Consider the following 24,557-nt stretch of genomic DNA (forward strand, 5'->3'; position numbering starts at 1 on the left):
GCCTGGCAACTATAGGGAAAAAATGCAAACAGAATTCTGCTTTTCTGTGATGATAAGGGAAGAGGGTGTTTAATTGTCGCGGTGGTGCTTGGAAACGTTCAGAGTTCCACATTAGACCATTTTTGTTAATTTAGGTCTCTGTCTAGATGACAACATGCCCTTCTTTCTGAGCTGTGCCAGCCCCTGAAGATCACAGATCGTGACTCCACAGGAGGCAAGCTTATTTATCAGAAAGATCAGTCAGTTATAGAAACTGTTGGGTGGTTTGCAAGTTGTGGAGCAGCCTTTATAAGCAGGACATATGGAAGGGAGTCTTCTTTCGATAAAACATGCAGGGTTTTGAAACCTGTCAGTGCCTATCCCCTGTTGTATGGCTACAGGTCAGGGTGATGAATGGAGTCTCTACACTGTTCTTCACTGATAGTCCATAAAGGTGTGGCAGATTCTAGAACCCTGCTTACAGATACAGCAGTATTTTGGTTGAGTCATGGGAACAAGTGGATCTTATCGATTCCAACCAAAAGCTTAGCAGGGTTGGAGTATCATTCTGGGGCACAGGAGCTAGAGAAGGTCCTGCAGGGAGACAGCAAGAACAGTCCAGCTTCAGGAGAACACTTAGGCTAAAGGTGAAAAAACCCCAACTGCACCCAAGCCAATATGGTGGTAAGGGAAAAATTCCTTCCCATCCCCCCAAACAAGGGGTGGCTAGTGTAATGCCCACAGCAGGTGCTGACCAAACCTAATATATTACCACCTAAAAGGGGAGGAAGGGTGGGCAGCCTTGGTCCGTGTAAAAAGGAAGGCTCCAGGCACCGCCTTGCCCCTTTTCAAACCCTGCATTCCCCGCGGGTGAGTCAGCAACCACTCTGCCCCTTTTGCAGCAGTTTTCATCTCTTCCTCCTCCCTCCCCCCAGCCATAAAGCACTGTTCCCTTCACTTGGCCAGGCCAGCCAACCCTCCCCACCCTCTGCTTAACGGAGCAGGGTGGTCAATGAAAAACAAACCAAAAACCCCCACTAAATTTACATTATAATAAATATTTGCATAGCCATTTCACCTCAATACTTTGAGTATGGCAGGGTCTACGTAGTCTATTGGTCACAGATATGCTTCCTGGTGGTCTGGGAAGAATTGGTTATAATTTGTGAAAGTTATAATGGTTTTCAAAATACTTTGCACACACTCACTGAATTTTGCAATATGATTTCTTAAACATTCTGACGACTGTCTTATTTCTATTCATGTATGTATAGCTTAGGAAAATTTGTAGGGACTCCGGAGTCCTGCCTCTTTCCATACAATAAATGAAGGCTTCTTCCATATTGTATAGAAAGCTGGACGTGGAAAGCAGCAAGGTCTCAGTAATTGCACTTATTGCAATTTTTTTAAAAAAAAAACAATAGGAAATTCTATTAATAATCTACATTTAAAGAATGCTCAAATTGCAAATTGGAGTACTCAAAAGTCAGGAAATGGCAAAGTTGTTCAACATGATCTCTGCCCCCGTGTGTGTGGGCATTGCAATATTATCTTTTGTGTTATGTGAGAACATACTCTTTTCTTTTTCTCTGCAGAACTCCTGCCTCATTCAGTGCACATGCTGGACAAAGAACGAGGTAGAGTTGTGTAGTGAATTGATCTAGGGTCTCCTGCGTCATTCACTTCATTTGTGGTATGTCGAATGAGGCTGGTACTTGTGGGATGTCTGCCTTGTTCTTGAAGTTGTATAGTTTATACTGAATGAGGCCAGGGTCATGCAGAAAAAATAGTCTGTGAGCATGTAACAAAGGAGTGTTGTAATGCTTATGTAAGGGGGCAAAGATAAGGCTGTGCAGCACTGATTCAAATGAGAAGGTCTGTCAGGGCCCCCTTGGTTTTGGCTGTAGGTGGCAGCCCTGATCATAAATAGGGAAAAGTATTTTAGATATTTTAAATGATTCATTTTTAATAATATAAAGTGGAATTTGTAACTGATAAGGAAACTTGTTTTTGAAACAAATCTGGCTGAGTCAGGTATATTTTAATCCAATTGTTGGGATTGCTTGCAGGCCTTTGTCTGCGTTGATGCCTTAATCCACCTTCTGTGTTCATGCTGCCATCACTTTTACTGAGGGAATGTCTACACTACGAAATTAGGTCGAATTTATAGAAGTCGGTTTTTTAGAAATTGTTTTTATATAATCGATTGTGTGTGTCCCCACACAAAATGCTCTGAGTGCATTAAGTGCATTAACTCGGCAGAGTGCTTCCACGGTACCGAGGCTAGCGTCGACTTCCACAGTGTTGCACTGTGGGTAGCTATCCCACAGTTCCCACAGTCTCCTCCGCCCATGGGAATTCTGGGTTGAGATCCCAATGCCTGATGGGGCAAAAAACATTGTCACAGGTGGTTCTGGATACATGTCGTCAGGCCTTCCCTTCCCTCCCTCCGTGAAAGCAACGGCAGACAATCATTTCGCGCCTTTTTTCCTGAGTTACCTGTGCAGACGCCATACCATGGCAAGCATGGAGCCCGCTCAGCTCACTGTCATCCTGTGTCTCCCAGGTGCTGGCAGACATGGTACTGCATTGCTACAGAGCAGCAGCAACCCATTGTCTTGTGGCAGTAGACGGTGCAATAGGTCTGAAAACCATTGTCATCAAGTCCGAGGTGCTCTTGGCCGCCTCGGTAATGTCGGTCAGGAGGGCCTGGGAAAACATGGGCGCAGGGACTAAATTAGGAGTGACTCGATCAGGTCATTCTCTTTAGTCTTTCCGGCAGTCCTACTGCACCATCTTCTGCCAGGCAGGCAGGAGATGAGGATGGCTAGCAGTCCTACTGCACCGTCTGCTGCCAGCCCCAAAGATGTAAAAGATAGATGGAGTGGATCAAAACAAGAAATAGACCAGATTTGTTTTGTATTCATTTGCTCCCCCCTCCATCCCTCCCTCCATGAAGTCCTGCCTGAAATACCAGAGGGAGGGATAGCTTAGTGGGTTGAGCATTGAAATCAATGGCCGACAGTCGTTTTGGTGAGGTCTGTTAGGGGCATCTTGAAAACTTTAATGGAGATTCAGTCCTGCCTGAAATACCAGAGGGAGGGATAGCTTAGTGGGTTGAGCATTGGCCTGCTAAACCCAGGGTTTTGAGTTCAATCCTTGAGGGGGCCATTCTGTGTGACAGTTGTTTTTGTTTCTCCTTGATGTAAAGCCACCCCCTTTGTTGATTTTAATTCCCTGTAAGCCAACCCTGTAAGCCATGTCGTCAGTCGCCCCTCCCTCCGTCAGAGCAACGGCAGACAATCGTTCCGTGCCTTTTTTCTGTGCAGATGCCATACCACGGCAAGCATGGAGCCAACTCATATCCCTTTGGCAATTAAGAGCACATTAAACACCACGCGCATTATCCAGCAGTATATGCAGCACCAGAACGTGGCAAAGCGAAACTGGACGAGTAGGCGACATCAGCGCGGTGACATGAGTGATGAGGACATGGACACAGACTTCTCTCAAAGCACGGGCCCTGGCAATGCGGGCATCATGGTGCTAATGGGGCAGGTTCATGCTGTGGAACGCCGATTCTGGGCCCGGTAAACAAGCACAGACTGGTGGGACCCCATAGTGTTGCAGGTCTGGGACGATTCCCAGTGGCTGCAAAACTTTCGCATGCGTAAGGGCTCTTTCATGGAACTTTGTGACTTGCTTTCCTCTGCCCTGAAGCGCATGAATATCCAGATGAGAGCAGTCCTCACAGTTGAGAAACGAGTGGCAATAGCCCTGTGGAAGCTTGCAACGCCAGACAGCTACCGGTCAGTTGGGAATCAATTTGGAGTGGGCAAATCTACTGTGGGGGCTGCTGGGATGCAAGTAGCCAACACAATGAAAGATCTGCTGATATCAAGGGTAGTGACCCTGGGAAATGTGCAGGTCATAGTGGATGGCTTTGATGCAATGGGATTCCCTAACTGTGGTGGGGCGATAGATGGAACCCATATCCCTATCTTGGCACCGGAGCACCAAGCCGGCGAGTACATAAACTGCAAGGGGTATTTTTCAATAGTGCTGCAAGCACTGGTGGATCACAAGGGACATTTCACCAACATCAACGTGGGATGGCAGGGAAAGGTACATGACGCTCACATCTTCAGGAACTCTGGTCTGTTTCAAAAGCTGCAGGAAGGGACTTTATTCCCAGACCAGAAAATAACCGTTGGGGATGTTGAAATGCCTATAGGTATTCTTGGGTACCCAGCCTACCCCTTAATGCCATGGCTCATGAAGCCGTACACAGGCAGCCTGGACAGTAGTCAGGAGCTGTTCAATTACAGGCTGAGCAAGTGCAGAATGGTGGTAGAATGTACATTTGGACATTTAAAAGCGTGCTGGCGCAGTTTACTGACTCGTTTAGACCTCAGCAAAACCAATATTCCCACTGTTATTACTGCTTGCTGTGCGCTCCAGAATATCTGTGAGAGTAAGGGGGAGATGTTTATGGCGGGGTGGGAGGTTGAGGCAAATCAGCTGGCTGCTGGTTACGCGCAGCCAGACACCAGGGCGGTTAGAAGAGCACAGGAGGGCGCGGTGCGCATCAGAGAAGCTTTGAAAACCAGTTTCATGACTAGCCAGGCTACAGTGTGAAAGTTCTATTTGTTTCTCCTTGATGAAACCCCCCGCCCCTTGGTTCACTCTACTTCCCTGTAAGCTAACCACCCTCCCCTCCTCCCTTCGATCACCGCTTGCAGAAGCAATAAAGTCATTGTTGCTTCACATTCATGCATTCTTTATTAATTCATCACACAAATAGGGGGATAACTGCCAAGGTAGCCCAGGAGGGGTGGTGGAGGAGAGAAGCACCAGGAGGGGTGGTGGAGGAGGGAAGGACAAGGCCACACAGCACTTTAAAACTTTAAAACTTATTGAATGCCAGCCTTCTGTTGCTTGGGCAATCCTCTGTGGTGGAGTGGCTGGGTGGCCGGAGGCCCCCCCACCGCATTCTTGGGCATCTGAGTGAGGAGGCTATGGAACTTGGGGAGGAGGGCGGTTGGTTACACAGGGTGAAAGGAGGAGGATGACAGATGCCATGATACAGAAGTGGGGTGTGGTAGATGGACAGAAAAAAATTCATAGATGCTAAGGTCAGAAGGGACCATTATGATCATCTAGTCCGACCTAGCGGCGGTCTGTGCTCCAGCTGCCTTTCCAACCATATGCTGGAGTGCATTAGTTTGATCCTCCAGCAGCCTCAGCATTGAATCCTGCCTCCTCTCATCACGCTGCCACCACCTTTCGGCTTCAGCCCTCTCTTCAGCCCTTCACTTACTCTCTTCAGCCCACCACCTCTCCTCCCGGTCATTTTGTGCTTTCCTGCACTCTGACATTGTCTGCCTCAATGCATTCGTCTGTGCTCTGTCAGTGTGGGAGGACAGCATGAGCTCAGAGAACATTTCATCACGAGTGCATTTTTTTCACCTTCTAATCTTCACTAGCCTCTGGGAAGGAGAAAATCCTGTGATCCTTGAAACACATGCAGCTGGTGGAGAAAAAAAAAGGGACAGTGGTATTTAAAAAGACACATTTTATGGAACAATGGGTACACTCTTTCACGGTAAACCTTGCTGTTAACATTACATACATAGCACATGTGCTTTCGTTCCAAGGTCGCATTTTGCCTCCCCCTACCAGGTGGCTAGCCCCTCCCCCATCCCCTCTCCCCGTGGGTAACAGCGGGGGACTTTTCTGTTCGGCCAGAGGCAAACAGCCCAGCAGGAACGGGCACCTCTGAATGTCCCCTTAAGAAAAGCACGCTATTTCAACCAGATGACCATGAATGATATCACTCTCCTGAGGATAACACAGAGAGATAAAGAATGGATGTTGTTTGAATGCCAGCAAACATACACTGCAATGCTTTGTTCTACAATGATTCCCAAGTATGCGCTACTGGCCTGGAGTGGTAAAGTGTTCTACCATGGTGGACAGAATAAGGCTGCCCTCCCCAGAAACCTTTTGCAAAGGCTTTGGGAGTACATCCAGGAGAGCCGCAAATGCCAGAGCAAATTAATCATTAAACATGCTTGCTTTTAAAACATATATACTATTTTAAAAGTGTATACACTCACTAGAGGTCCCTTCTCCACCTGGCGGGTCCGGGATGCAGCTTTGGGTAGGTTCGGGGGATACTGGCTCCAGGTCCAGGGTGAGAAACAGTTCCTGGCTGTCGGGAAAACCGGTTTCTCCGCTTGCTTGCTGTGAGCTATCTACAACCTCATCATCATCGTCTTCCTCGTCCCCAAAACCTGATTCCGTGTTGCCTCCATCTCCATTGAAGGAGTCAAACAACACGGCTGGGGTAGTGGTGGCTGAACCCCCTAAAATGGCATGCAGCTCATCATAGAAGCGGCATGTTTTGGGCTCTGACCCGGAGCGGCTGTTTGCCTCTCTGGTTTTCTGGTAGGCTTGCCTCAGCTCCTTAAGTTTCATGCGACACTGCTTCGGGTCCCTGTTATGGCCTCTGTCCTTTATGCCCTGGGAGATTTTGACAAATGTTTTGGCATTTCGAAAACTGGAACAGAGTTCTGATAGCACGGATTCCTCTCCCATATAGCGGTCAGATCCCGTACCTCCCGTTCAGTCCATGTTGGACCTCTTTTGCGATTCTGGGACTCCATCATGGTCACCTCTGCTGATGAGCTCTGCATGGTCACCTGCAGCTTGCCACGCTGGCCAAACAGGAAATTGAAATTCAAAAGTTCGCGGGCCTTTTCCTGTCTACCTGGCCAATGCATCTGAGTTGAGAGTGCTGTCCAGAGCGGTCACAATGGAGCACTCTGGGATAGCTCCCAGAGGCCAATACTGTCTGATTGCGTCCACAGTACCCCAAATTCGATCCAGCAAGGCCGATTTCAGCGCTAATCCCCTTGTCGGGGGTGGAGTAAGGAAATTGATTTTACGAGCCCTTTAAGTCGAAAAAAAGGGCTTCGTCGTGTGGACGGGTGCAGGGTTAAATCGATTTAACACTGGTAAATTTGACCTCAACTCCTAGTGTAGACCAGGGCTGAGTTACTTTTACTTTTAATTACTACTTTTTTTCCTCTGAAAGTCAGGTGAGGTGGGAAACGTATGTTATTTTTTTTTATTGGGTTTCTTTTTTTTCTTAAGAGAGCTTTACATGTATCATTTGAGAAAGTCTAGATTTATAAATTTCCCTAACTATTACATCTGGCTGGTTGGAAATAGTTTTTGAAACAATCTATCTATGTCTGACCTTATATAATTCTTCTATTTAATATCTCTGACATCTCTATTTTATCGTCTGCCTGGCCTGTATTCTTCTCTTATGGTTCCCATATCTTTGTTTTTCACAGGTAGATAAAATCATGATTTTAAAAACAAAAATGGACCCCAAAATAAGTTAAAAATAACTTAAATAATACTTTTTAAATTTCCATATTGCTGATTCTTTATTTTCTTTGCATTTTGTAGTCTGAAATTGGCAAAGAGGACATTTTGTACTTTTTCTTGAATGTGTTTCCTGTTCGTAGAATTTCAGATTTTACAGAGATTTTTTTTTTCTCCTAAGAGGTTTCACCCTTAAAATGCTCATCTGTGCTGAAAAATACAAGTCTAGGGTCTCATTATCATTCTTACTGTGAGAACAACACACAAAAAAATTGAGAAGCAATTGTTTTTGCTATATTTCAAACCAACACCATTATCGGATATATTGAACTTCTACAAGTCAAGAAAGCTACAATACTTTCACCAGGTTTATTCTTTTCCATTAGGGTTTGCAGTTGAAAGCCAGTGGGGCTTGTGCTTCTAAATTACTTACATGCTTTCGAAAATCCCTACTTAAGATGCCTGAATATGGGTTCAGGAGCCTAACTTTAGATGCCTATTTTAAAAAAAATTGGCCTGTGTGTATTAAAATGTTCACAGTAACTTTATTAATGCTCTGGGAATCAAAATAACTTTTCATTGTTAACACTGAAAGAATTTTGTTTTGCCATGAGAAAGATTTTATGCAACTAAGAGAAAAGTGTTTATATCGTACAATTTTAGCCCCTGATGCTGCAAACACTTACGTACATGCTTAATTTTAAGCACAAGAATAGGCCGATTTGGTAAATGGGATGTTCAGGTGAGTAGTGTTATGTGCCTGTTTAAGTGTTTGTAGGATCAGGGCCTTAATGTTCGGCATTTTGTGTTTTGCTCACAGCAATTTTGTAAAATTAAATATGTTACCCTGGAAATAGTGAAATGTAAAAAGCACCAGCATTTATAACTTAGTTCATTATACATTTTAATCTAAAGTTGCAACAGCACACATTTTCAGATTACAGTACTTGATAAAGCGTCAACTTGATAAATTGATTTAAATCAAAGATTTTTTTTTTAAAGTCGAGCGATTTAAAGCCATGGTTTAAACTGACTTTAATTAAATTTTCTAGTTCCTGATTTTTCAGCCATTTTCTATTCTATTCTCTTTAGCAGTTTTTTAGTCTCTTTCTGTGCCAGCCTTTTCCCTCCCTACCCCTTTGCTGTAGCCATTCCTGTCTCTTCTTATCTTGGTTTTACTATTCCATCCCCAGCTAATGCAGTTTTACCATTCCTCTTACAGTTCCTCAAGTGGCTTGAACTTCACAAGACTAACCTTTCTGCTGTAGCTTTGATTTAAAAGTGGCATCAAAAGCATGGAACCTGTCTTTAGTTCCAAGATCCTTCAGCATCAGAAATGGCAAGTGTTTTTAGGAAAATGTGGCGCCCAACAGCTGCTGGAAATTATCTCTTATGAGTGGGCAGCAGGATTTTCCCCCAGACTTCAATCCTTGCAATCATAAACTCCTTTATAAAGAAGCATCGGACATCTGCTGTCTTTAAGGTGATACAGGGATAAGCAAACCAATAGATCATGTTGATGAGACATAACCTATTAAAAGCCATCTGTGCATCTTGTAGTTTTAATAGCAACCACGATTAATTTTCTTAGTCCTAGCCAGTGAGAAAATACAGTAGAAACATTTTAAGAGAAAATCGAAACAGTTCATACATCATTTCAATGAAGACTCGCTCAAGCTATTTTTTTCAGTGTGTGTTTAAGTCAGTTCAGTTTCTCATCCATAATTTTAACAAATTTGCCTCAAATCACTTGAGAGGCACAGAGGGGAGCACAGGTGAGTAAAATGGGTGAAACAGCCCTGACAGGAACAGTGGCTCCACACCATACTTTCACCTTCCTGTGGGCCACAGAAATCTCACTGTGGCAACTCTGTGGGGTCAATGTTCTGTGGCTCTGGTGGTGGGGCAGGTGATCTAAAGGAAGGATCAGGGACAGGGAGCAGCCTATTGACATGACATGATCTGCTCCAAACTGAGCAGAACAACCCTTTGCTTCCTAAGCGGTACAAATGGCCAGTGGCAACAAAGCTCTTGAGGGAGCTGTGCTGCTGGCAGGAGGGTAGGCCAGAGGGCTGTGCAGGTGCACAACACTGGTGTTTACTTTCAGTGAGATCTGGCTCTGTAACTCCTGTCTCCTCCATGGACCAAAGCAATCAAAAGAAACTATGAGGTGAACCCTAAGGAGTTTCCTGTATTCTCTTGCACCATCCCTCTCCCCATGAGTTTTACTGGGGAGATGGAATGGTAAGCCCCTACATTTTAAGTGCTGTAGTAGCCAAATAATAAATCATTTACATACCGACAAGAAATATTTATTCAGGTTTATCGTTCTCCCACTATGTCTTTTGGCTTAGGATTTAATGTTAATGTTGACATTAACAGTGAAACTGTTTACATTAGGGTATACACACTGTGAGAGACTGGCAATATCCTGAATGAACTTTATTGAATTAAGTTAAACCTTATTGACTTAGTTTTAATACCTTTGGGGTCCTTTGTATTAAAATTGCAATTGTGTATGTGTTATTGTGGAATTATATGGATGTTCCATCTAGGAGGCTGACGAATGCAGTCTCTGAAAGGTATTAGGAACTTCAAAGGGCTTTTTGGAATAGTACCTGTGAAGTGGATTTCCTAGGAAGTATCTGGGGATAAGGGGATAATGCAAATGACCCATGACCAATCCACCCTTCTGAAGTTACACCCTGTGGAGGAAAACCCATTGTCTGCTAATTACGTGTTCTTGGAAATGCCAGATCAAAGACCCCTGAACTGTATAAAAGGTGGACTAAATATGTTATGAGGATGCTTGTTCTGAGCTGAAGCTGTGATGAACTTGTGATCACAAAGGAAATCCCTTGGGTGTAGTGATGAAGAACTGCTTCTGATAGAGCCCATGTTAAAGCTGGGGTGATGTCTGGTAAACCTATTAGCATGCTTCAGAGTAACAGCCGTGTTAGTCTGTATTCGCAAAAAGAAAAGGAGTACTTGTGGCACCTTAGAGACTAACCAATTTATTTGAGCATAAGCTTTCGTGAGCTACAGCTCACTTCATCGGATGCATACTGTGGAAAGTTTAGAAGATCTTATTATATATCTTAGAATATCTTAGAATATCAGGGTTGGAAGGGACCTCAGGAGGTCATCTAGTCCAACCCCCTGCTCAAAGCAGGACCAATCCCCAATTTTTGCCTCAGATTCCCTAAATGGCCCCTTCAAGGGTTGAACTCATAAGCCTGGGTTTACCACACCAATGCTCAAACCACTGAGCTATCCCTCCTACACACAAAGCATGAAAAAATACCTCCTCCCACCCCACTCTCCTGCTGGTAATAGCTTATCTAAAGTGATCACTCTCCTTACAATGTGTATGATAATCAAGTTGGGCCATTTCCAGCACAAATCCAGGTTTTCTCACCCCCCCCCCCCCAAACTCACTTTCCTGCTGGTAATAGCTTATCCAAAGTGACCACTCTCCTTACAATGTGTATGATAATCAAGGTGGGCCATTTCCAGCACAAATCCAGGGTTTAACAAGAACGCCTGGGGGGGTGGGGGTTAGGAAAAAACAAGGGGAAATAGGCTACCTTGCATAATGACTAAGCCACTCCCAGTCTCTATTCAAGCCTAAGTTAATTGTATCCAATTTGCAAATGAATTCCAATTCATCAGTTTCTCGCTGGAGTCTGGATTTGAAGTTTTTTTGTTGTAAAATAGCGACTTTCATGTCTTTAATCGCGTGACCAGAGAGATTGAAGTGTTCTCCGACTGGTTTATGAATGTTATAATTCTTGACATCTGATTTGTGTCCATTTACTCTTTTACGTAGAGACTGTCCAGTTTGACCAATGTACATGGCAGAGGGGCATTGCTGGCACATGATGGCATATATCACATTGGTGGATGTGCGGGTGAACGAGCCTCTGATAGTGTGGCTGATGTTATTAGGCCCTGTGATGGTGTCCCCTGAATAGATATGTGGGCACAGTTGGCAACGGGCTTTGTTGCAAGGATAGGTTCCTGGGTTAGTGGTTCTGTTGTGTGGTATGTGGTTGCTGGTGAGTATTTGCTTCAGGTTGGGGGGCTGTCTGTAGGCAAGGACTGGCCTGTCTCCCAAGATTTGTGAGAGTGTTGGGTCATCCTTCAGGATAGGTTGTAGATCCTTAATAATGCGTTGGAGGGGTTTTAGTTGGGGGCTGAAGGTGACGGCTAGTGGCGTTCTGTTATTTTCTTTGTTGGGCCTGTCCTGTAGTAGGTGACTTCTGGGAACTCTTCTGGCTCTATCAATCTGTTTCTTCACTTCCGCAGGTGGGTACTGTAGTTGTAAGAATGCTTGCGTGTATGTTCTTCCGGTGTTTTAAATACATTTTCTCTGTAGTGCTTTTACCTTAAGAATAAAACAGGCTTGTTTAGAAAGAACTATGTGGTACTTATAACTGTTGACAATCGCTCTGTTATCAGTCTCTGAACAGAAAGCAAGCAAATGTGCTTTGGGCAGCTTCTCTCTGCTGGGAATAACACTGAAGTCAGGGAACTGTGCAGCCTGGAAATACCCTGGTCAGAAGAGAGTGAAATGTGGATCTCCACCCAAGAAAGACAACGGCTGGGGAGGTGGAAGCCTAGGAGTGGATGCCCTTGTTGGACCATTGAAGGGAAATGCAGGTGCAGTTGCCCTGAACTGTGACAGACACAATGGGCCTCAGGGATCAGAATTTTTTGGTTTAATGTAATTGATCAAAACAATGATAAGGGTAAGGATAGTGCTCATCAGATAAGATGGGAGAACTTTAGGTGGACACTGCTTTGCATGGGAAGTCTATATTAATCTGTGTACTTGAGTATATAGATGACTGTAAAGTGGCACTGTGTGCCTTAAAATGGTATGAAGCACAGAATAGGATTTGAATTAGACCTAAATACAAATAAATCCAGTAAGGGAGGGGGAAGCTGTTGGGGATTTTGTGGTCAAAAAGCAAATTAAAGCTTTACAGAGCTTAGAGAAGAGATTTAAGCTTAAAGTCTACATGAAAGCATGCAGAACTTGCCAAAGAAGTAAAAAGCAATAGTTTGCAGAAGGAAATTCCTTCATCCTAAATTAACTCTCTAATCTCAGGAGAAGAATGATCATTTACTTTATAGATCTATTGGCAGCCAGAGTGGACACTACTCCAGCTGAAAGGCTGTAGGAGCAATGATGGGATTAACCCCTCTACCACTGATGGAAGATTCTGTGTCCCGCCCCCCCCCCCATATCACTGGAACCAATTTTGTGTAGAAGGGTTTGACATGGGGGCCAGATTTACCTATAAATTATCAAGAGAATGTAGAATCATAAAATGATTGTCATAGAATCATAGGACTGGAAGGGAGCTCGAGAGGTCATCTAGTCCAGTCCCTGCACTCAAGGCAGGACTAAGTATTATCTACACCATCCCTGACAGGTGTTTGTTTAACCTGTTCTTAAAAATCTCTAATGACAGAGATTCCACAACCTCCCAAGGCAATTTATTCCAGTGCTTAACCACCCTGACAGAAAGTTTTTCCTAATGTCCAACCTAAACCACCCTTGCTGCAATTTAAGCCCATTATTTCCTGTTGTATTCTCAGAGGTTAAAGAGAACATTATTTCTCCCTCCTTCTTGTAACAACCTTTTGTGTACTTGAAAACGGTTATCATGTCCCCCCCTCAGAGTTTTCTCCAAACTAAACAAACCCAATTTTTTCAATCTTCCCTCATAGGTCATGTTTTCTAGATCTTTAATAATTTTTGTTGCTCTTCTCTGGACTTTATCCAATTTGTCCACATCTTTCCAGAAATGTGGCACCCAGAAGTGGACACAATACTCCAGCTGAGGCCTAATCAGTGTGGACTAGAGCAGAAGAATTACTTCTCATGTCTTGCTTACAGCACTCCTGCTAATACACCCCAGAATGATGTTTGCTTTTTTTGCAACAATGTTACACTGTTGACTCATATTTAGCTTGTGATCCACTATGATCCCCATCTACCGTACTCCTTCCTAGATAGTCATTTTCCATTTTGTGTGTGCACATCTGATTGTTCCTTCCTAAGTGGAGTACTTTGCATTTGTTCTTATTGAATTTTATCCTGTTTACTTCAAACCATTTCTCCAGTTTATCCAGATCATTTTTAATTTGAATCCTATCCTCCAAAGCACTTGCAACCTCTCCCAGCTTGATGTCGTCCGCAGACTTCATAAGTGTACTCTCTATGCCATTATCTAAGTCATTAATGAAGATATTGAACAGAACACATCCCTGCGAGACCCCACTTGATATGCCCTTCCAGCTTGACTGTGAACCACTGATAGCTACTCTCTGGGAACGGTTTTCCAACCAGTTATTCATGCACCTTATAGTAGCTCCATCTAGGTTGCATTTCCCTAGTTTTTTTAAGAGAAGGTCATGCAAGACAGTATCAAAAGCCTTACTAAAATCAAGATATACCATATCTTCCATTTTCCCCCCATCTACAAGGCTTCTTAACCTGTCAAAGGAAGCCATTAGGTTGGTTTGACATGATTTGTTCTTGACAAATCCATGCTGACTGTTACTTATTACCTTATTATCTTCTAGGTGTTTGCAAATTGATTTGCTTCATTATTATCTTTTTGGGTACTGACTGATCTGTAATTTCCTGGGTTGTCCTTATTCCCCTTTTTTTAGATTGGCACTATGTTTGTTCTTTTCCAGTCTTCTGGAATCTCTCCCATCTTCCATGACTTTTCAAAGATAATTGCTAATGGTTCAGATATCAACTCAGTCAGCTCCTTGAGTATTCTAGGATGTGTTTCATCAGGCCCTGATAACTTGAAGACATCTAATTTGTCTATGTAATTTTTAACTTGTTCTTTTCCTATTTTAGCCTCTGATCTTACCTCATTTTCTCTGGCATTCACTATCTTAGATGTCCGATCACTAACGAACTTTTTTGTGAAAACTGAAACAAAAATTAATTTCGCACTTATTCCATTTCCAAATTTTCTATTATTGTTTCCTCCTGCCATTGAGTAATGGGCCTACCCTGTTCTTGGTCTTCCTCTTGCTTCTAATGTATTTATAGAATGTTTTCTTGTTATACTTTGTCTCTAGCTAGTTTAATCTTGTTTTGTGCCTTGGCCTTTTTAATTTTGTCCCTACATACTTGTGTTATTTGTTTATATGAATTTGACCTCGTTTCCACTTTTTGTAGGATTCTTTGTTGAGTTTCAGATCATTGAAGATATCCTGGTTAAGCCAGGGTGGTCTTTTGCCATACTGCCGATCTTTCCTACGCAGTGACACGGTTTGCTCTTGTGCTTTTAATAATGTCTCTTGAACTATTTTCCCCCTTAGACTTGCTTCCCATGGGATCTTACCTACCAGCTCCCTGAGTTTGCTAAAGTCTGCCTTCTTGAAATCCATTATCTTTATTGTGCTGTTTTCCCTCCTACCATTCCTTAGAATCATGAACTCTTATCATTTTATTATCACTTTCACCCAAGCTGCCTTCCACTTTCAAATTCTCAACCTGTTCCTCCCTATTTGAGGGCGGAAGGAAGCAAGTGGGCATAGGGTCAGGTATTCCAAATAATATATGATCATGTAATTAAAGACTGTATCATAATGCCAATGCACAAGGAGCCTTACTAAGATTGAGTGAACAACATTAATTCTGGCATTTTCTGATTTTTGAATCTCTGAAAATACAATATTAATAATATTCTTTTAACCTAATACTTTTTAGATGAATAGTGTATGTATAAGTTGCCAACTAATATGTTATGTTAGCCAGTGGTTTCGTTTATCATAAGCTCCCATATGCACTTGTACATGAGAGCACTCTATGGGGTACTTTCATTGGGAAAAGGCAGTACGCTTTGATGGTGGAATAGCAGGTGCCCTCTTCCTTATCCACTGTTTTTTTGGATGCAGGCTCATCTTTTTCCTGCAAAAGTCATTGAGGAGTTGTTTTGTGTCCTGCCCTCTTCATTAGCAGTAGGCAGTAGTAGTAGTCTGGTGATGGTGTGGGTGTTCTTAAGAGACTCTAGAATGCTCAAGATTTAGGTCTTTCCAACATTTCTGTTACTAAGGAAGCCACAGAAAGGAATTTTTCTAATGGGCTTGGATCTCAGCACCAAAAGTTAAGGGTAGTAATTAACAGACCCCATCCCAAACGTCAAAATGCTACTTGTACTGGTCTGCTGAAGAGATGAGCAAAAGTTTGTGTTTATCTTCCCCTTTGCAGTTTGCCCATCCTCAGTTGCAGTTCGCATACAGGAATGTTAATGGAGATTTTTCTGATTATTTTTTTCGCTTTTATGTTTACATTCTCAGTGTTAGCTTTGTATTAGCATAAGTTTTGTCAGAGAATTGTCGGGGGGGGGGTGCGGTTTCAGATAAATGGTTGGTTGAGAATGAAAATCTATGAAGCTTTCATAGTTATGGCAATAAAAGTTCTTTCCATTCCAGTTTTCTAAAAACCCTGGAACTCTATCCAGGACTGCTCAAAACCCAAAAGTGGTGTGGGTTTGAGTGTCACGGGGTCTTGTCTTAGAAGAATCTGCCACCTTTTTGGTTGGAACTGAAAGCTTTATATTTGTCATAAAGGAATGTATTTTTCAATAGGCTTCAAGTGATGCTCTTCTTCTTTCTGAAAAATCTTTTCAGGTTACTGTATATCATTTCTGGTTCGCATCAAAGGTGTTACTGGAGCTTCAAAGTGATATTATAGATGATGGCTTTTGAACGCTGACTTGTCAAGTTGTTTCTAGAAATTCTTGTAAGCAATTTGTCATGACACATACATAATGCAAAAATACTTGCCTATTATAGTGTTCAGTGCTCTGGCTGCATTAGGGTGGCATGGTCAGTGCTTTTTTAAAAGTATAGCTTCAGCAGTTTATATTTGTACTTTGCATTGTTTCAAGTGGCTTCTTAGGAGCTTACAAGGAGTCCAGGAGAGGGGGCTATATTTTAAAGAAGCCTTATTGAGGGTGCAGGAACAAACGATCCCAATGTGCAGAAAGAATAGCAAATATGGCAGGTGACCAGCTTGGCTTAACAATAGGGTGACCATGTGTCTGGTTTTCAATCAGAACACCCGGTCGAAAAAGTACCCTGGCGGCTCCGGTCAGCATTGCCAATGGGCCATTAAAAGTCTGGTTGGCGGTGCTGCGGAGCTAAGGCAGGCTAGTCCCTACCTGTCCTGGCTAAGCGCTGCAGCCCAGAAGCAGCCAGCAGGTCTGGCTCCTAGGTGGAGGGGTGGGGCGGGGGATGGAGCTCTGCGTTCTGCCTCCACCCCGAGAACCCGTTCCGCACTCCCATTGGCCGGGAACCATGGCCAATGAGAGCTGCGGGGCCGGTGCCTGCGGGCAAGAGCAGCGCGCAGAACCACCTGCGTACCTCCACCTAGGAGCCGGACCTGCTGGTTGCTTCTGGGGTGCAGCGCGGAGTCAGGACAGGCAGGAAGCCTGCCTTTGTCCCCGTGTTGTGCCACTGATCGGGAGCCGCCAGAGGTAAGCCCATGCCCCAACCCTCTGCCCCAGCCCTGATCCCCCCCACAAATCTGGAGCCGCCTCTGCACGCCAAACCCCTAATCCCCAGCCCCACCCCAGAGCTCCTCCACACACACCCTGAACCCCTATGCCCTACCCCCAGCCTGGAGCCCCCTTCTTTACCCCAAACCCGTCATTCCCAGTCCCACCCCAGAGCCTGCACCCCCAGATGGTGTCCTCACCCCCCTGACACAGCCCAGAGCCTCCTCCCACACTCTGACCCCTCATTTCTGGCCCCACCCCTGAGTCTACACCCACAGAGCCCTCACCCCAATCCGCTACCCCAGCCCAGTGAAAGAGAGTGAGGGTGGGTGAGAGCGAGCCACCGAGGGAGGGGGAATGTAGTGAGCAGGGGGAAGGGTCTCGAGGAAGGGGTGGGTGAGGGGGCGTGGCCTCTGGGAAGGGGCAGGGCTAGGGTGTTCAGTTTTGTGCAATTAGAAAGTTGGCAACCATAGTTAACAATTTTCACTCCATGCATCTGAAGAAGTGGGGTTTTTACCCACAAAAACTTATGCCCAAATAAATCTGTTAGTCGTTAAGATGCCACTGGACTCCTTGTTGTTTTTGCGGATACAGACTTACACGGCTACTCCCTGATACTTAACAATGAAATCTTCGGTCAGCTTAAACACAAAAAGGAAGCTTACAAAAAGTGGAAACTTGAACAGATGACTAGAGAGAAGTATATAAATATTGCTCGAGCATGCAGGGGTGTAATCAGGAAGGCCAAAGTACAATTGGAGTTGCAGCTAGCAAGGGATGTGAAGGGTAACAAGAAGGGTTTCTACAGGTAAGTTAGCAACAAGAAGAAGGTCAGGGAAAGTGTGGGACCTTTACCGAATGTGGGAGGCAACCTAGTGACAGATGATGTGGAAAAACCTTGAAGTACTCAGTGCTTTTTTTGCCTTGGTCTCCACAGACAAGATCAGCTCCCAGACTGCTGCACTGGGCAGCATAGTATGGAGAGGAGGTGAGCAGCCCTCAGTGGTGAAAGAACAGATGGACATGCATATTTAGAAAAGATGGACATGCATAAGTCCATGGGGCCGGATGCAGTGCATCTGAGGGTGCTGAGAGAGTTGGCTAATGTGATTGCAGAGCCATTGGCCATTATCTTTGAAAAATCGTGGTGATCGGGGGAGGTCCCGGATGATTGGAAAAAGGCAAATATAATGCCCATCTTTAAAAAAGGGAAGAAGGAGAATTCAGGGAACTACAGACCAGTTGGCCTCACCTCTGACCCTGGAAAAATCATGGAGCAGGTCCTCAAGAATCATAGAAGATTAGGGTTGGAAGAGACCTCAGGAGGTCATCTAGTCCAACCCCCTGCTCAAAGCAGGACCAACCCCAACTAAATCATCCCAGCCAGGGCTTTGTCAAGCTGGGCCTTAAAAACCTCTAAGTATGGAGATTCCACCACCTCTCTAGGTAACCCATTCCAGTGCTTCACCACCCTTCTAGTGAAATAGTGTTTCCTAATATCCCACCTAGACCTCCCCCACTGCAACTTGAGACCATTGCTCCTTGTTCTATCATCTGCCACCACTGAGAACAGCCTAGCTTCATCCTCTTTGGAACCTCCCTTCAGGTAGCTGAAGGCTGCTATCAAATCACCCCTCACTCTTCTCTTCTGCAGACTAAATAAGCCCAGTTCCCTCAGCCTTGCCTTGTAAATCATGTACCCCAGCCCCCCTAATAATTTTCGTTGCCCTCCACTGGACTCTCTCCAATTTGTCCACATCCTTTCTGCAGTGTAAATTATTGGCCTAGTACTTCCTTATTTTCAGTCAGGTCTTTTAGTTCAGTTGAAAACACCTTCAAGACAGAATATGGAGGACTGAAAACCTTTACATGTTTTTTTTCCATTTCTGTGGTAATATTCTGTGTAATTTCTTCCCCACTTCCGACTGTCTTTTTCTGTGTCAGTGTCTGAGGATATGCTGCTACTGGCGCCATTTTGTTTCTTATGAGGGCAAAGAGACTGTGGCTTCTCATTTGGTGCTGATCTAAGTTCCAGATCTCCTTTTCATTTTTTTTTCCTAACAGAAATGTGTCCAAGGAAACGTTTCTGCCTTGGTAAAATCCTATATTGGTTCTGTATCCTACTGTTTTCAATGATGATTTTGTCAGATTGATGGGAAATAGAGCTTGTGCTTGGTGTGAATGCAATTGCGAGCTAGGTCTTCATTGCATGCCCTTTTAAAAAATCCGTAGAATAGAACAAATAGCTAACTGTGTATACCCATGTGTGTGCTATGAATGTCTGATGGCCTACAGCACCCAAGCAATACACATACAAAATGACATTGGAATCACATACTTTTGAAGTGTGTTATTGCACTTAAGGAAAGTTTATTTCAGTTATTTTTGGTAGATTTTTAACCTCAGTTACACAAAATGAAGCTCCTTGCCAGCCTTGCAGTTAGAAAGGGTTGCAGGATTTGGCCATTACTAATTCTGTACCCAAGCAATGTCAGGGGGAGTTAATATCAGTGGGAATTTCAGATGAGTAAGGACTTCAGATATTGCCAGACTTGGCCCTGTGAAATTCTACCTGTGCTGTTTGGTGAGTTCCACTGAATAATATTCAGTTCCTGTACTGTTCCAGCAGGGCTGTTCTATCCCTTAGATATTTTTTTCCCTAAGAAGCTGTTTCATACAAAGTGCCTGACCCAAAGCCTATTGTAATCAGTGTGAGTTTTTTCTCTTGACTTCAATGGGCTTTGAATCAGGCTCAAAATCCCAAAGTTTACCCTGCTTGTTGATGCTTTGAGTCCTAAATGTGTTGGAAATCTAAATTAACCACACTTCAGTATTTCTTCATAACTTTACATACTTTACAGAACTGATCCTTCATTCATCTATAAATAATAGTTTGGTTCTGTCAGACAGTTAATATTATAGATATATGACTTCAGCGGAGCTCTGTGAGGAAGGACTGCTACACCCATGAAGAACCCTATTGTAATAAATGGGGCTCCATCAACCCATATAGAAGACAATGCATAACCAGAGCTTAAAGTAGAATTGTGGGGGATTTTTTTTTTAATTTTATTTTCTCAATGCGTCTTTGGTAGTTTACACCAGTTGAGGATCTGCCTCTCATGTCAAGCACCCACTGGAACCTTTTCTAACAATACTAAACTATTGAATATCAGTTCCCCGTTTATTCTCAGATGTCATTAAAGGAATGTCATAATGAAAGTAATAGTACTATTAGTAATATTGTGTTCTGAAATACATCAATCCGCAAAAAGAACAGGAGTACTTGTGGCACCTTAGAGACTAACAAATTTATTAGAGCATAAGCTTTCATGGGCTACAGCCCCTTCATCGGATGCACAGAATGGAACACACAGTAAGAAGATATATATATATACATACAGAGAAGGTGGAAGTTGCCATACAAACTGTAAGAGGCTAATTAATTAAGATGAGCTGTTATGATAATAACAATAATAAATTTGTTAGTCTCTAAGGTGCCACAAATACTCCTGTTCTTTTTGTGGATACAGACTAACACGGCTGCTACTCTGAAACCTATCAATCCACGGAGACTGTAGCTGCAGGCTGAATTGTTTAATATAAAACAGAAATATCCTTTTCTGAACTGTATGCCTATTTAGACCTTGATCTTTCAAACAGTTATGCACACAAGTATTCCCACTGAGTATAATGGGACTGCACATGTGCATGAAGTTATCATGAGAACAAGTATTTGCAGGACTGGGGCCTTAGTTTTTATTAAAAGAATAGAATCCTTGCAACTATAGAAAATTGTCTTGATCTTGGAAGGATTTGATCATCAGAGTTCTTACCGGACTATTAGAGAAGTTCTTTTGTTTCACGATGTGGTATGACAGTGTTTAATTGCTCAAACCCATGTATTGTACATAACAAAATTCTAGGCGTTCATTTGTAATTTTAAGTATGTGGGTGTTTTTTCTCAAATATTTTTGCTGAAAACTTATTTAATCACAGTTTGCTTTGGTTTTTTTGTATGATGATGTGAAACTGTGAAGCAGTCAAAAACGTTGTCTGAAAAATACAGAAAAAATACTCCAGTAGATCATGATCTTGCTAATAATGATTATGAGCATGTTACACTTGCAAATAAAATTGGAAAGTGTCATCTTTCTCTATCTTTTTATCACATCATATGATACGAAACAGTACACTGGTTCGATATTGGATTGAGTTAAGTTTTCATATTGCTATATCTTTGTCAGACCTCACACCCTGCTGTTTGTCTCATGTATGAGCTTAGAAAGTAATCCATTAAGATGGCTGAACGATTCAGGACACGTTTTTCTACTGAAGCGTTGACTGTAAGCTAATATATTCTGAAGCTGTGTTGTATCAAAGGAAAACTCACTGCAATTAAATTTTCAGAGTAAAATGTGTACTTTGTGTTTCCATAAAAAAAATATTTCTTTTTTTTCAAATGGAACATTTGAAAAAAAATTCCTCTCTTATTTTTATCTAAATAAATCTGCTGTGTTTTTCAAGGGAAACCGTCTACTTAAAAATCACACTTTTATTTGCAAATGTTTTCCTGCACTTACTTCATTTGAAAGTAGACTTAAAGGAATTAATTCAGTTTAAAAATCACCCTTTTGTTTTGGAATTTTTAAACAGCTAGTGTTAAACTAACTACAAAGGTTAATATAATTGAAAGGAAATTGTAAGGGGAAGATGTTTATTTGCTTTATTTAGTTTGTTCACTTTGCGTTTGATGGCACATTGTAATAATCACTTTCTCCTGTACAGTCATTTCCCCCTGTAGTTTATGTGGTCTTTTGAAGAGCAAATGGAGAGAAATCTTTTTAAAAATAGAAAAATGTGATTGGAAGACCACAGTTATTGGCAGGCAGAGTCAGGGCCAGATGTAGTATCTGAAATTACTTTATACTCTTTAAAAAAAACAAACAAACAAAAAAAAAACTAGATTTCAAGTTGACTGTGTCCCTTTAAATATTAATCTGTTTTTAAGAGATCACTACTATTCAGGATTTTTATTGTCCATTCCTGCAAACTGGTGGAATTTTGAAGGGACACCGTCAATTTATAATCTAGTCAATTGTACATGCAGACTAATATAGAAATAAAATTGTGGACCTCATTTAGCACTTAAGTACATGCATGCTTAATTCTATCTCTGGTTTCATGGAGTTCTTAGGCATGTGCTTAAAGTTAGATATTTGCTGAAGTTTTTTTCTGAATGGAGCCGTAAGACACAAAAATTGCACAACCTTTACAGGAATGATCCTGTAAACATGTGTTTATGACAAAAAGTAAGCACATTTCACTGAAATCTGCAGTTTCCCCCCCCTTTTTTTTTCCAGATGTTAATCAGCATTTTAGGGAAAATGAAAACAATACAATAAATCTAGAGTTATAGCTACTAGCATACACTATGCAATTTGAGGATAAATATTAACCTTTTGAGGGGGTGCTTTTTTGCTAAGATATACAAAATTCAAAGTAGCTGGAGTCTTTCATTTAGTAGATGACAATAAAATCATAAAAAATGAAAGATTTTAAAGATGTAATCTTTTGAATAAAAGATTAGTGGTGATAAAATGCTGTCTAATGTTATGCTTGCTGTGCAGTCTCTATTAAGTGTAACTCAGATTTTTTCCTCCTCCTGGCACTGCACATAAACATTTTGAGTGGCTATTGTGTTGCTTTGTAAATTGCTAGACAATTGTATGGTGATTTTTTTAAAGGCTGTGGATGCTTTTATCTGTGTCATTTTAATCAATAATGTTTCATTACTTTTAACTTCACCTAGAAGAATAGGCATTTTAGAAAATAAAAAGGAGAGAATTGTACTTGAAATTGGAACAGTAATGGTGAAAACTTGTGACAGAGTCACTTAGTGAAATAATTGCCTCTTAGTCCTAGATTATTCATGTGCCTTGCAACTGAATTAATTTCAGGAACATTCCTGTGCAGTTTGGTTATTATGCAGCTGATTCTCAGGTACTTGAAGAAACAGTGAGGCAACCTTCATAGCTTCTCTAGGGGTGTTTGTTTGTGTGTCTGTTGTTTTTTGTTTTTCAATCCTGAATATATCGAAAGTGACCCAATTCTTGCTCATATTCACATGGGGCCCAGTTCAGTAAGCAGTCTTTGTTCAAGAAAATCTCCCATAGACATCACTAAGAGATTTTGTTGTTATTTTATTTATTAGTGAATTGGGCTCTTAATTGAAAAGCTGTCTTTATAAAGCACCTTGTACCATCACTGTGAAAATAAGCAAACTCATCTATATGGCACATGGTCAGAAAAGTTATTTAAATGTGCCTTATGATGGCTTTTAGTATTTTACACTGGGAAAATATGACATTATTACTATATGGGCTAGAGCGATACCCTACACATGCAAATAGTTCATACTCACCTGAATATTCTGATTGATGTCAGTGGGAATACTCATGTGAATTTAGAGTACTGCCAGGAGTAAAGGTTTATACTCGAGACCCATGAGACATATTCCTTGCAATCTATGGGTTAGACTGTCAGATGTAACAATTTGCCCCAAGAAAGGGGCAATGTATAATAACATAGCTCCAAGGAGCAGAACAGGAAGGGAATTGTGACTCTCTACTTCCTCACTAGAGCAAAGGGGAGCCAGTCTGCCACTAGTATATACCAGCAGCAGATTATTTCCCTTTCTGCACCAGTGCTGCTGGATGGTACATGGTGAGGGAGGGAAAGGGCAGAGGCAAGGCCTGCACCCTTGCATGCTGTCGTAAGGTGATAACCATGACCTAAATAAGGCAGAACTAGGGCAGAGTGGCTTTCTGTTTTTTTACATACCTTTTGATGATGATTCCCCATTTACAATTACATTTTGAGACCTAGCAATTAACCATCTCATAAATCCATTGAATATGTGCCATGTTAATTTTACATTGTTCTAAATGTTATGTGGTACTAAAAGAGACAATATGGGTGAGGTAATACTTTTTATTGGAAACAACATGTGGTACCAAGTCAAACATCCTACAGAAGTCTAAGTCTATTACATCAGCACTAGTACTTCTATCAGCCAAACTTGTAATCTCATCAAAAAAGGATGTCAAGTTAGTTTGCAGGCTCGATTTCCCATAAACCCATGAGGACTGGTATTGATTACATTACCCTCCTTTAATTCTTTATTAACGGAGTCTCATGTCAGCCGCTCCAGTCCTCCTCTGTCAAAGAAGGGATCTGAACTGTGGAGTCTGCAGGCAAGTAGAGAGAGAGTCCTCTGAGAGAAGAAAAAGGATAAAAAAGTTTACAAGTTACTTTATAAACAACCTAACTATCCTTATAAAACCAGTCTGTTTGACTTAAAACTACTATATGAAAACAAATTGCCTCATTTTTAATTCTTAAGGATTTTGGATGGGGAGCTGCATGGCCTCTTGGAAGACTTAAGCTTTCACTGAGAGACCATTAGTAGGATCCTGTGTTGCCACTCTGCATTTGCTGAGATCCTGCTTTGTCTCTCATGCAGCTGTCAGATCTGTTGCTAAAGTTTGTTCTGTTTACCATTACATCTGCCCAGCTAGAGCCAGAGACCCCAATATGACAAAAATAAAAATGAAAATCATGGCATCCAATCCATGGCAT

At 42.3% G+C, this 24,557-nt stretch overlaps 1 protein-coding gene across 1 annotated transcript in view; it reads left to right on the plus strand.

Annotated features, from left to right (window-relative positions):
• Positions 1-24,557, plus strand: part of SLC35F3 (solute carrier family 35 member F3) — a 276,240-nt gene that overhangs the window by 50,160 nt on the left and 201,523 nt on the right. The window lies entirely within an intron of this gene.

Source organism: Chelonia mydas, chromosome 3 (assembly GCF_015237465.2).
Source record: "Chelonia mydas isolate rCheMyd1 chromosome 3, rCheMyd1.pri.v2, whole genome shotgun sequence".
Lineage (NCBI taxonomy): Eukaryota > Metazoa > Chordata > Testudines > Cheloniidae > Chelonia > Chelonia mydas.